We start from the raw sequence: 11,885 nt of genomic DNA, 5'->3' as shown, positions 1-11,885 counted from the left end.
TGGGATAAGCTCAGCCCCAAGCCGAGATTTCCGGAGTGGCCGTTTCCCCACACACCATCGTCGTACATAGGTCCAACAGATCTGTCCATGACAAGCATCTGCACAGGGTATTTACAGCGTTCACCAAACACAACAGAATGATGAAAAGTGTGTGTTTTCTGTGCCAGACATTGAGTTTGTGGGTTTTCACCTCTCAGCTCAGGGCATCTCCCCGCTTCAATCGAACATCGAGGAAATTCCAGAGCCCACCTCAGCAGCCCATGATGCTTCTTTCCTCGGCACGATGGCGTGTGGTGGTTCCTGGCCTGATACTCCACCACGACAGCACCGCTCCACGAGCTGCACAGAAAGAACGAGCCCTGGGTTTGAACAGCGGCCTGTGCTGGGGCCGTCCACCTCTTGAAATCTCAGCTTACCACTTCACCCATCCTGGCTCACTTCAACCTGGCCAGCCCCACCCTTGGCACCTGCAATGCATCGGCCGCTGCTATGGGAGGTGTGCTCTCGTAGGTGCGGGATGGCATGGAGAAGCCCATCGCCTTTGCTTCCCAGGCCCTGAGCCCTACGGAACAGAGGTATTTTGTGGGTGAATGTGAGGCGCTGGCCTGCATCTCAGTGCGTGAGTGGTGGCATATGTATTTGTATGGCTGTGCGTTCACCCTACGGACCAATCACCAAGCACTCACAACTGCACTGTCCACCTCAGGCACAGGCCACAAACTGCTCTGACTGCATCGGTGGTCCGAATACCTCCATCAGTACAACTTTCTGCTCCAGTTTACGCCCGGCAGAGACAATGTGGTGGCAGACCTACTCTCTCGCTCTGTTGACATCCTGGCCTCAGCTATCTGCTCTGACAGTGGGGAGCATGACCTCATTCAGTTGCTTCATGCCGCTCTCCAAGCCATGGTGTCCCTACAGGAGTTCCAGCAGGCTTCTGAACAGGACTCTACCCTCTCAACACTCTGCACTGACATCAGGACTGGATGGCCTTCCCGTGTGCCTGAGGAGCTGATGCCGTTTGCTCGTGTCAGAGGACCTATCCTGCTGGAATGACACCTGTGTGGCCTACAGGCTCTACACGGTGGTCCCAAGTGCTTTTTATGCGTGTGTTTTGGGGATGGCGTGTGAGGGTCACTTGGGCACAGTGAAGCTTAAACAGAGGTGCTGGGACTTGATGTGGTGGCCAGGGATAGACCGGGACATCAAAGCCATGGTAAAGGACTGTGCCGCCTGCCTGGTCAGTGGCAAAAACAGCCCTCCGGCCCTTAGACATGTTCAATTGTCATGGGAACATGTCCAATAAGACATCTGTGGTGAAATCCACAGTGTTCCTTATCACCAGCACTTTCTGATGGTGGTCTATGACTTGCACTCCAAATGGCCAGAGGGAATCCACGTGGTGATGGTCACCACTAGAGCAATGGTAGACATCCTGGACATGCTCTTTGCACTCTGGGTGCTCCCTCAGGCCATCAACACTGACAATGGGCCACAATTTGCCTCGGCAGAGTTTTTTTTCACTCCTGGAGGGCCATGGGGTTCACCACATCAGCACAGCATTCTATCATCCCCAAGCTAATGGAGGAGTAGAGGTAGAGCATTTCAACCAAACGCTGAAAAACGGCATCCAAGTACACCTGACCCAGGGCTGCACTTTTCAAATGGCTTTACTCCAGACACTGCTACACTACAGGGCGATGCAACACTCCACCACCGGAGTCTCACCAGCATCATTGATGGTCGGCTGTGAGCTGCAGCTGCAGCTGCCCCTGGATCAGCTTCAGCCCTCAGCAGCCCAGGATCCTGCTGGCAGCACATAGGCTGCAGTTAAGAAGTGCCAACACCAGATGAAACAGTACTTTGACAGGGCACGCAGGGTTAAGATGCCCACCACCCAGGTCTCAGATTGGGTCAGAACCCGTCACCCTCACGTGACAACAAACTGTGCTCCTTCTGGTCCATGCCCTTTCAGGTCAGCCATCACCTGGGGCCAGCTACATTCCAGCTGACTGACGGCTTCCGTTGGTATGCTAGCAGACTACGGAAGGTCCCTGCTCCCTCGGATTCTGGTGGGGACGTGCCTGCTCCCCTGGTTATGCCCGCAGCGTTGCTGGACATGCCTGTGACCCTGCAAGGCACGCCTGTCATCCTGCCAGCCTGCACCACTAAACCTGTCTGCTGCCCCGTTGCCCAGACCACAGCCTCCACTGGATGGACTTCGATCTCAGCCTGTCCGGTTCCAGGCCTGCCCAGGTTACTTTCGGGACTTTGTGTCCTCTTTCCACACTTGAACTTTCCAAAGTGGGGGGAGGGGGGAAGTGTTATGTCCACAGACTGACATGTTACATCAGCGCTGTTAGCTAATGGTTGTTCACACTGTTGCTTTATGACAACTGCACTGCTTTATGGTGCCCTCCTGTTTTACAGCGCTCCCACCATTTTGTAAGAACCGACGATTAAAAACCATCAGTTTGATTACACTGACCTACGTCGTCGTGTCCTGTTTCGAACACAACAGAAGCACAAGCAGAGTGTCTGCTGCTTTCGAATCACAAGTATGTTGGTGGTCGCTTTATTTGCCACTGTCTCTGCTTGGGTCGCCTGTCCTTTGCCCTTTCATCGATCCATCTCTCCCTCTTCCCTCCAGGTTTCATGCATTCTTTCAGTAGCCTCTTGTGAAACTCTAAAAATCTATGTATTTTGCTCGCCTCCACTCTTTTGTCCTTTATTGTCCTGCTTGTGGAAGCAGCTCCTTCCTCAACATGTTCAATCTGACTCTTCCTTGCAGGGCTTCAAGTTGGCGGTGTACCACCACCTCCGGCAATACACCTTCCCTACCAGTTATCTTTCTATATACTTCAAGTTGTGTATAAAGGTAAGTTTAATACGTGATCTTTCTATATACTTTCAGGTTGTGTAGAAGGGTAACTTTCACCTGTGATCTTTCTATATTTTTACAGAAATTTATATTTATATTTGTCCCTCCCTCTCCCTCTCTCCCTCTCTCCCTCTCTCCCTCTCTCCCTCTATCCCTCCTTGCTTGTTGCCTCCATGTATTATCCAACGGCCCCACTATTAGTACATCACCATCTGCCACCTCGCAGTCGCTCTATACTGAGCCGATACTAAAAATTTAACAAATCTTGCTTTAGCATCCTATCGGCTAAAGGATGATTGGCTCTCTTGACTTTAGCCAATCGGTTCTCCGATAGGCTCTTTAGTCAAATAACTTTACTTTTATTTCTTTATTCTTTATAAGCCTGGTGTTGGCTTAGTGGTTAGGGTGGTGGCTTGGGATCCCAGGGTCCTGAGTTCAAGCCCCGTTGGCTGCTGAATTAACACCAGGTGGATGACTCAGCCTGTCATCCTTCTGAGGTCGGCGATATGAGTACCAGTGTACTGGTCCCGGTGTATGCCCTGGTTTAGAATAGGTGTACCATATCCCTGTGTGTCGTAAGAGGCTACCAGGGTTGGTGTCAGGAAGGGCATCCGGCCATAAAACATTGCCTCAAGAAAAAGCCAACCCCTGCACAGCAGGGAAAATTGGCTGTAAAAACGGTCATTTTTTATATTTCTTTTATTCTTTATCTCCCTCTCTAAGAGAAGTGAACTTTTTGCAGAACATTTTCTGGAAGGTTCACTCGGCTGTGGCTGGATGGGTTTGAGAGTTGTGGAGTAGCGGCTGAAACCCGAATCCTCTCCTGATGACTCAATCTTTGCTCTTTACTTCTTCATGCTCCTTCTGATGACTCCAATGCAGGATTTCGTCTTCCGTTTCATTATGTTTTAACCATATCTTGATGCTGTGTGGTCTGTGTTTTCCCACTGATGGACCTCTGGTAGCTTGTACATGTTGCTGTGTTTGAGCCTGGGAGTAACTTCTGAAAACTATCTGTTTGGGTTCTTCCTGACATTTTAGTTATTTTCACATTTCTTTCGACTTTTCCACATTTCTCTTTATTCATTCTAATTCTTGCTTTTTCTTTCCTTTTATTTTTTGATTCTTTATTTCTCTTTCTTTATCTATCGCTCGCAGGAGAAGTGAATTCTAGCAGAAAATTTTCTGTAGAGCTAACTTGGCTGTGCCTGGATGGGTTTGAGGGTCGCGGAGTAGCTGCTGAAACCTGAATCCTCTTCTAGTTCCTCTTGATGACTCCATCTTTGCTCTTTACTTCTTCGGGTTCCTTCTAATAAAGCCAATGCAGTATTTGGTCTTCTGTTTGATGTAATGGTCTGATGTAGCAATGCTTATTTCATGGTTATAGGGGGTTTTAGAAACGTTATGAACTGCAACAAGTGCTCTAAAATCGGACTTCACTGAGTTGTAGCACTCCATACAATTACATTATCCCTTTGCAATGCAGACAAGACACAAGCTTACCAAATGATAAGTTGGGTGGGATTCACCCCTTGTGATTACATTGTACAGGGTGTTTCAAAAGTCTGGACTCAAAGGGAAATATAGGCTGTATCTTCTTAAAGTTAAACAAACACATTTCTAATGTTGGTTTTACTTATTTCAGGAATTAACATTTGCCTGGTGTTGGCTTGATGGTTAGGGTGGTGGGCTGGGGATCCAAGGATCCTGAGTTCAAATCCCACTCGGCTGTTGAATTTATACCAGGTGGGGTTGACTCTGCTTCTCATCCTTCCGAGATCGGCAAAATGAGTGCCAGCTTCCTGGTATCCTGTGTCGGAGTGGCGACCCATCCAGGATGATGCCCAATCGCCAAGGAGACTGCTTCGGCTGCACCAACGCTCTGCACAGAGTATGATCCCGATGGATGGATGGACGGTTTTACATATTTCAGGAATTATCATCCTCTGATGGCTCACTAATACCGATCGGGAGAAGATGGAACTGGTGTTGTCACATGTTTTCGGAAGAATCCAGAGGAAGGCATGCGAGTTATTTCACGAGAAACACCTCGAGAAGCCAAAGCCAACTCAAGGATTCGCTGGTAAAGTATTGCAACGATTAAAAGATCCTGGAAGTGTTACTGGTATAGCTCGTACTTGTCGCCCAGCAACTGATATGTGTATGCCTGTTAATGGCATGCAATTTGAATAATAAATAAATGAATTGCGTGTTAAATTGTGTATTTTCCCCCATGAGTCCAGACTTCTGAAACACCCCATGTACAAATAATTATGGCATCAAATTTTCATTGCAATGGATAAGACCAAAAGATTCAGTACAGGATCACATTAATGGCCAAGTAAGATCAGAAGGTGATTAGATGTATTTTCTGAAGGATCTGCAGATGAAGAACACAACTTATGTAAGGGATTTTAGGTAAAATAATAAACCACCATGTTCTTTCCACTCCATCGGATACAGGATAATTCAATATGGTGTCCCATCACTTGCAGTTACTGTTGTTCCGATTCGGGATAGTGAGATTTTTAAGGAATCCCTCTTTGTGAGCCGCACAAGCTATGTGTGGGTTTAACTCTCATGGGAAACTTTCAATCACCACTCACTCGATGCATTCACAAAAAGACAGTGAAATGTCCGTTTAAAAAAATCTATTAATAAATAACTCCAAATCAGTGAATATTTCAACATTTTGGTTTGAATTATCTTTGTGAATTAAAGCCACTGTCAATACAGTAAGATATTACACTGAAATAAGACAGCCGGCTTAATGGGCATTTAACTCTTATTCAACATCATTGTGAGAATCCACCACGATGAGGATGAAGCAGAGGGCCTGTTGCTCTTGCATCGCAGACAGGTCAGTGACCTCTGTTATTAACTGGCTCACCACTGGTCTCGTTTTCAACCACCTCTCTACCGGTCTCCTGCTTAAACGCTTGTCCACCAGTGTAGTTTTAACTGCTTCTCCTCTGGTATAGTTTTAACTGCCTCTCCTCCGGTGTAGTTTTTAGAGACAACAAAACTGATCGATCTGATGTTTGAACTATACTCTGGAACTGAGAGTGCTGTGCGATGTGGTGGTACCATCTCTGACTTATTTCCAGTTGTTACTGGAGTTCGTCAGGGGTGTGTACTGGCCCCTACACTTTTCAGCACTTGTATTGACTGGATTCTGGGGAGGATGTCGGAGAGATCAAGCTGCGGTGCATCGTTTGGTAATGTCAACATCTCTGACCTTGATTTCGCAGATGATGCAGACATCTTTGCGGAGACTCCACATATCGTTTTGGGGGCTCTCGAGGTGTTGATTGAGAAGTCGGAGCCACTGGGATTACAGGTTTCCTAGGTAAAAACTAAGATCCAGGCTTTCAATGGAATATTGGATGCTGCCATTCTGTCTGTACCTGTTTGTGGTGAGGATGCTGAGGTCATGGAGAGATTCACTTATCTCGATAGTGATATTCATGCCTCTGCTGGCTGCGAGCCAGAGGTCAACAGATGTCTGGGTCAGGCCTGGGGAGTCATGAATTCACTGGATCATGGGGTGTGGCGCTGTGGGTACCTGTGTGGGAGGATGAAAGTCCGAGTCGTCAGGTCCTTGGTGCTTTCAGTCTTGCTCTATGGATGTGAGACTTGGACTTTGACCAGGGATCTGAGAAAGAGACTTAATTCCTTTGGTTCCAGGTCTCTTCGGAAAATCCTTGGCTATCGCTGGTCGGACTTTGTGTCCAACGAGCGGTTGCTGAGAGAGACTCAAATGAGATTTGTTACCTGCATAGTCCATGATCGTCAGCTGTATGGACATGTGGCTCATTTTCCTGATGTTGATCCTGTTCACCAGATTCTCTCAGTGAGGGAGGCTCATGAGTGGATGAGGCCAATGGGCCGAACATGTTCCTCATCGTTGCAGCAGGTTGATCAGCATCACAAGGAGATGGGGTTTAGCCAGGCATCTGCCTGGGGGATGGCCAATTCAGGCCCCTGGAGTTCCAACAGGAAGTGGAAGTAGTGCCGTGCTTCTGCGGCGCATGCTCCCATATTGACCTGACCTGACGCACTTTTAGGAATGGTCATGAGACGTGTTGGTCCCCATGGGTTTGAAACTGTGGACCAGAATAGCACAAAGATCCTTGACTTTGCAAGAAGTCATGGACGTCTGGTGGCTGGTTCATGGTATCATTCTCCACAGGCTTATCGCTGGACTTGGTATTCCAAAGCTGGTGGTGTGGCAAAGTAGATTGACCATGTCCTCATTGATGGGTGCTGGAGGATGATTCAGAACTGCAGGGTCCACCAAAGTGCTCAGTTCCTCAAATTCGATCAAAGGCTTGTAGAAACTCTGAAGCTGCAGCTTAAATTCAGTTGAATGGTAACATCCCAGCCGAGGCTGGATGTGGGCAAGCTCAGGGATGAGAGGGTAGCTGAGGAGGTTGTGAACAGGCTGAGTGGGGATTTGGGGGTTCTGGGTGTTTTGGGGAATCCTGAAGAGTTGTGGAGTGTCTTCAAGACCGTTGCTTCCTTCTCAGTTCAACAGCTCTTTGAAATACCTTTCACACACCTTCAATAATGCCCCCTCTCTATCACTATCCCCTCCCCCCATCCCTGTCCTTGCTACCCTCATCCTAATCCGAGCCAATTTATATATCATCTTCCTCCCACTATCCTCTTGCAACTTGTTATATCCCTCCTCTCCCATATTATGCCTCACCTTATCCACAGCTCTCCTTGCTGCTTTCTTCTTCTGCCCTTAGAGGTGCAGCAACCCCACATCCGGTGGCTCCCCCAATCCTTGATCTTCTCTATTATTTTCACCAACTGCCTTCGCTACCTCCTCCGTCCACCATACTTGGTTTCTATCCCTTGATAATGCACCCTTTCCTTTGGCCCTTCCACACAAAACTTCAGCAATTCCCCTAAATGCCTCTCCATACTTCTTCCACTCCTCCTCCAAACCTTTTGCTTTTTCTTAAGTTGATCATACCCAACTCTCCTTGAACTCAACGATGACGTTTCCCCAACACTTCCCCCACCTAATAATCTTTTGATCCCAACTCTTCAATTCCCTCCTTTTCTCCATCCATACCACTGCGTTGTGCTGGGTGGTAACATGCTCTCCCACCACTGCCTTACAATCCTAACCCTCCACAACAGTTGCTTCCTAATCACCACCAAATCCAGTTCTGTTCTATGTTGTCCACTCCTATAGGTAGTCTTGTGGCTTTCCCGCTTTTGAATGAGTGAACCAGCTTTGGCCAGACCATTTTTTGCCACCAGCCCCACCAGCTCTTGACCCTCTCTAATCGTTGTTCCCTGACCAAATTTAACAAAACATTCCTCTCCACGTGGCTCCGCTACTTCCACATCCATGTTGAAGTCCCCTGCAATGCACAGCAACACGTCCAGCTCAACCATTCCCATTATCCTCTCCAGTCTGTCCTTGAATTCCTGCTTCTCCGCCCCAATCCTTCCCGATTGTGGCCCATATACAGACACAACACAAACCATTTGCCTCGATACCACCAACCATTCGAAAACTATCAGTACCTTCCACCTTTCAACTCTGACCACCTGCTTGATGATCTCTTCTGATACTATTATTTCCACGCCATTAGTCCTTCAATCCCCACCCATGTGCAACAGCTTGTATCCTCCAACCAACTTCCTCGCCCTGTCTTCTTTCCATTTGGTCTCACGCACACCCATTTCCAACCTTCTCTGGATCATCTCCACCACCTCGACTCCTCTTCCCCCATTGATCTCACATTCAAACTACTGAGCCGAACTTCACTTCTGAGCTGCTGCCCACCTTGCCGAGCTAGTACTATCTTTGTCGGTTTGGGACGCTCTGGTCATCAATCAGCAGCGCTGCCCGGGTTGACCTGCTGAACCCATTAGCCTAGCTTATCATAATCTTGTGTGTGCGCACGCACACACACCACTCTCCACTCGCTCCCCACCTATCCCCCTACCCACCCCTTGGCTTTCCCTCCACACTTGACTCCTCATCCCTACCCTTGAGGCACTCATTCCTCCCCCACACCACTCATTCCCTCTTCTCTTCCTCCCCCACCCCCTCCCCTTCCTTAGGTCCTGCTCTACCCACTCTCCTCAACACATTAAAGTCATGCTTATTCAGCTTACAACAAGCAAATGCTTTTCACAAAAAAAAATAAAAAAAATCACCTTCTCATGAAACAAACAAAAAAAATCACCTTCTTATGTTTTTCCCCATCCCTTTCTCCTCCCATCTTCTTTTCCTGGTTCTTCATTCCATTTTTTTATTGCGTTCAACTGTGGCCACAATTATACCACACTGCCTTTTTATCCTCCACCACCCCATGCTTCTGTGATCCCCAAACTTCTTTAACAAAACTCGACATTGGGAACTGTTTGCTCACTGAACCTTTTCTGAACACGTCGAATATTCCTGCAGTACCAGCCTTATCATTATGACCAACACTGATATAATTATTACTCGAATCGCCGCTACTTGCATGGATTTGAACTCTATTTCTGTTAGCTGAAGGGAAAGTACAGAAGTAAACCCTGGAAAACCATATAGACAAAAAAAAGAATTTAAAAACCTGTATATTCTCAATAAAAGATCCATATATACTGTGGGTATATATATATATATATATATATATATATATATATATATATATATATATATATATATATATATATATATATATATATATATATATATATATATATATATATATATATATATATATATATATATATATATATATATATATATATATATAGAGAGAGAGAGAGAGAGAGAGAGAGAGAGAGAGAGAGAGAGAGAGAGAGAGAGAGAGAGAGAGAGAGAGAGAGAGAGAGAGAGAGAGAGAGAGAGAGAGAGAGAGAGAGAGAGAGAGAGAGAGAGAGAGAGAGAGAGAGAGAGAGAGAGAGAGAGAGAGAGAGAGAGAGAGAGAGAGAGAGAGAGAGAGAGAGAGAGAGAGAGAGAGAGAGAGAGAGAGAGAGAGAGAGAGAGAGAGAGAGAGAGAGAGAGAGAGAGAGAGAGAGATATAGATGGAGAAATATATATATATATATATATATATATATATATATATATATATATATATATATATATATATATATATATATATATATATATATATATATATATATATATATATATATATATATATATATATATATATATATAAAGAGATATCCAAGGCATGCTTATGACATGGTGATGGAAGGCCTGAGGAGTTTCCACTCACTAACTAAAGGCAACTCAATCTCCGCTGGTACTGGCCCGAAACAACCTCTCTCCAGCCCAAAGTCTCTAAGACCAACCATGTGAGCTCATAAAACGCCATCTGATTAACCCCTGCGAAGAGGCCTTTCTACAGACATGGTTAAGTAGCGCATCTCTGCAACGTCAAGATGTTGCCATGACAGCACTTGCTTCGCCATTTAAAAACGAGAAAGGTGGTTGTGTTTTTCTAATTCATCGAACAAGACAAATCCCAGCGAAAAGTGATCAAAACACTTGTCAACGAAGGAACGAAACACAGCACAAGGTCACCTCTCATGGATGGCCCAACCAGGAAACGGACCTCCTAAAAATGTCATTTCGATGAGTTATTCGGAATTGATAGTTAAACGTGTTGGAGTTTCATTAACAAGGGTGCTCTGACGTATTGCCTTTTTTTTTTTTTACAAGGACATGATAATTACAATGAAAGTGATAGCTTTATGATTTGAAATTGTCCTCTCTTTCTCACTTTCTGCCCAATGAAGACTACCCCTGCTCGTGGTTCCAATATCTACACACAGGCGAAAGACATTTTCCTGTCCCATCTCGACTAACGAGCCTGATGGAGCTATAATCAAATACTACCGATTACCTGTTATGCTCTGATTCATCTCGTTAAAGCTAATGTTGTGTAAGAGAATCAAGTGAAAGGCTGCCGGGGTTTGTTTTATCAAATCGAACATTCAGGTCCATCACGACGGGGACGGCATTGTGCGTCCTACCAACAGATCATGAGGTCACTCTGTCCACACTCTGGCTCGAGAAAAATGTCCCTTCACATCACACATTCTCCTCCGGTTTTAAGATCTCGTTTCACGGCCATTCCAAACGCACTTTATCATCACGTCGACGGTGCTGCATCTCGTTCGGCCATCAGTCAAACGATCGACAAGGAGAGACCAGCTGTCTGAGCCGCTCCGACAAATAACTCTCAGGCTTTTGACAATTTGATCTTGTTGTGAATATCTTTCCACACCTTGTGTGCATTTCTGAATTTCCAAGAGGCCAGGCAGGATGTGGGATTTGTCATGTTTTACGTGCCATGCTTTACACACATTGATCTTATGCGGCCATGTTGGACGTTATGCTGTCATCGGAAAGAGGCTGCGGTGGTAGTTTACAGCAATTCATTTGACTTGTTACTATGTTTTGGTAGTCGTGGAAGACGACACATCTCATGCATTGCCAATCTAGCAAATGATGCGACTGCACCGGTTTAAGATTTGTCACCTCATATGACTAATGAGAACTTTGGGAGGGAACATTCTATCATTCCGCCCAACACCGACTGATGATGATGATGATGATGATGATGATGATGATGATGATGATGATGATGATGATAAGACAATCTTCAGAAATCATTAAAGTATTTTTGGCCAAACAATGAAGGAAACTGCAGACATCACATTGTTGAGACAGTTCCAGTGATTCTCCAATGATGACGATACAGATTTAGAAGGACACCTGACCGGTCGACAGTTATTACAAAGACATCGGGAAGGGCAAAATGTGTCCGCAGAGAATTATTCCTCGACAATAAACCCGCCTCAGCCTGAATCATGAGTGCATTTACAGACACAGCTCGGTCAGGTGGGCACGTATGAGGGTCAGAGGTTGAGGATGAAGGTTTCACCAATCGTTATATTTCAGAGTTTTCTCACTTGTAATAAGTTGTACAGAAGAGATTCATTATAAGGTACAGCCATTGGCACGCATTGC

General features: G+C 45.9%; 1 protein-coding gene across 1 annotated transcript in view; it reads right to left on the bottom strand.

Annotated features, from left to right (window-relative positions):
* LOC147016172 (calcium and integrin-binding family member 2-like) overlaps positions 1-11,885 on the bottom strand; it is a 101,284-nt gene that overhangs the window by 71,682 nt on the left and 17,717 nt on the right. The gene's annotated exons all lie outside the window — the stretch shown is intronic.

The sequence above is a fragment of the Eptatretus burgeri genome, chromosome 12 (assembly GCF_056783735.1).
Source record: "Eptatretus burgeri isolate ZD-2024b chromosome 12, Ebu_testis_v1, whole genome shotgun sequence".
NCBI classification, from domain to species: domain Eukaryota; kingdom Metazoa; phylum Chordata; class Myxini; order Myxiniformes; family Myxinidae; genus Eptatretus; species Eptatretus burgeri.
The sequence above is the reverse complement of the archived record's forward strand: the minus strand, read 5'-3'. Positions and strand labels throughout refer to the sequence as shown.